Source organism: Panicum virgatum, chromosome 6K, assembly GCF_016808335.1.
Source record: "Panicum virgatum strain AP13 chromosome 6K, P.virgatum_v5, whole genome shotgun sequence".
NCBI classification, from domain to species: Eukaryota; Viridiplantae; Streptophyta; class Magnoliopsida; order Poales; family Poaceae; genus Panicum; species Panicum virgatum.
Window position 1 is genome coordinate 30825718 of NC_053141.1, and position 2531 is coordinate 30828248.

Sequence of the window (2531 nt, forward strand, 5' to 3'; positions counted from 1 at the left end):
GTCTTGGCCTATCTTGAGTGGATTTGATTTGATCTTTGGTCTACACTTGGTCCAATTGAGGCTAAATCTGCACTCTAGTTTTAGTTGTGATTTTATCTCGGACCAAAGTGTGCTTGCAACCTGCAAATTAGCTTGAAAACACAACCGTGCAATTCTCTAGGGGTAAAGTGTGTTTAGAGATTTAATTTGATAGATAATGCATGTAAGAAATGCAAACTCTCATGATTTTCTGATCAAGTTGACGTCTAGAATTGGTCATTACTGAGCATCAACACAGACGCCCGTCACCTTTTTATTCTAAACAGTGACGCCGAAGAAATGACCGGCACGATGCCCGTCACCTTAGGGAGATGATGCCCGTCACTATATATATTTTCTTACATAGTGGAGGCAAGGCTTGACAAGCTATGCCCGCCAACTCGACGGCAATGGAAGAGGATGTGCCAGTGGTAGCGGAGTGCAGGAGCCAGCTGCCATGGCGCAGCATGATATGGAGGATGACGTGGCTGCTGACATGGCTAGTTATGTGGCTGTCAATGGAATTCAACTCCACTTACAAGAGAAAAATACAACACAAGAAACAAATAATCCTTTGTCATCTCCATTAGAACCATTGCATATCACTTCCCTGTGCGCTTTGCCAATTTGGTAAATACAACACAAGAAACATCCTGGTTAGAGGAAATATATAACCTATAAGTTCATCTGTTATTGATGAATGAGGGACTGCAAATAAAATAACAATGATATACTTTGGTAATTATCCAGAACTTATTAGTGACTACAATAAAACTTATACATTATATGGAAGTCAATATACACGAGAAGTAATGCCTTCGCAAAAATATGGTTGCATGTAAACAACATGTGTGAAAGTAAGGTGCTGTTTGTTTTCGGAGGCTTTTTTTAGCTCCTATTACATCAAAAGAAATCTTACTATTTAGAAGTATTAAATAAAATTTATTTATAATTTTTTTAACAGATGGGTGCTAATTCGCGAGATGAATCTAATGAGCCTAATTAATTCATGATTTGCTACACTAATGCTACAGTAATCATTCATTAATTATGGATTAATATACCTCATTAGATTTGTCTCGTAGTTTAGTCTCAAGATTCTGCAATTAGTTTTGTAATTAGATTTTATTTAATAATTTTAGATGCTAAGATTCTTTTTTATGTGACATGGTCTAAATTAAACCCATGTCTATGCGTGCAATCAAGAGAGCATCCAGCTCAGCTGCACATCTCTAGCAGAATTTGTGGCTTCAGTGCTACTACAACTGTGGTTTCTATCCTCCTAACAGTCAAACAGCACACATGTCGGCATGTCGCCATCCATTAATTAACCATGCTACCTTCAGCAGTCATCACCTACTACACAGTAAACCGTTTGCCATTTTCCCATGCTAATAGTGAGAAAGCAGCGCATGGTCCACATAGAGTTTTGTCAGACCCTTGTTTTGTTTATGCCATCGGCGTGACCTGCAGATGAGCAAGTTAACAAAACTAATTGGGTGGCATGAGCAGGCAAGCTACCAAATCGTCGGCAAGTTGCCTATAATTACAGTATGTGCACTGCTGCCTATGGAACGCACATGACACGCACGATTTGAATATCTGTGCTTTGTCAGATATTCAAATTTCAAAGAGCGCACTCTGATTGCAAAATTAAAGGTAGAAAGAGATCACTAAAGCGAGAACGATGCATTATTTTATCGAGGGAAATGGTCGTATACATACTAACATACCGGGCAAGTAGAGAGGAGCGTGGGCACGATCGGACTCCAATCCGCTCTGAGATCCGTCGTAGTAGCTCATTGTTGATCAATTCGCGGCTGGTGTGGCACTCTTGGTCATCTCTCCGAGGGTCCTATCGGTGCGGCGGACAAGGTTGTACGCCACGCCCCGACCACCGCGCCGGCGAAAGGCCCGACGATGTGTACCCACATGGCCTTGTACTTGCTCCCCGCTAGCGCCGGCCCGATGTTCCCTTCCCAGGTTCATCGACACCCCAACACTGGCCTGGCCATGCACATGCCATCGTCGATGAAACCATAAGGCCGGCCATGGATATCCTAGATGATGATGATGATGATTGCATGCGCAAACCTAATAAAACCAAGCGGTCATCACATACCCGGCGAATAGCGCGTCGAGCATGATGGTTCCACCCACCGCGAGCCCGACCATCTTCCCGACCTGCACGGCGACAGTGGTGGCATTTGAACAAAAGGGTCTTTTTGCGGGTAGAGCGAAAGGGTATGTGTGGATGGTTGAGAAAAAAATACTTTATAGCAAAAACACTCTCAAACATGCAAAAATACTAGGGACAATTGCAAGACTGCCCTTGTTTTGAGCTTCAATTCCATATTTGCCCTTATTTTTTTAACTTTGCATGTTTACCCCTGCTTTTCCAAATCGAAGGCACTGTCTGCCCCTCTTTCTTATCACCGTGAGCTGAAGTTTAATAAAGGACCAAAAAAATATTTCAAAAAAAGAGAAAAAGGGAGAAAGACTAAAGTACCCCT

General features: G+C 42.3%; 1 long non-coding RNA gene across 1 annotated transcript; it reads right to left on the reverse strand.

Annotated features, from left to right (window-relative positions):
* Positions 1-222: 222 nt before the first annotated feature.
* Positions 223-2249, reverse strand: LOC120712210. Its single transcript, XR_005690756.1, has 2 exons — positions 2141-2249; positions 223-2025 (listed from the first exon to the last, which is right to left on the reverse strand). It is a non-coding gene; the product is annotated as an uncharacterized LOC120712210 (long non-coding RNA).
* Between the last annotated feature and the right edge of the window lie 282 nt (positions 2250-2531).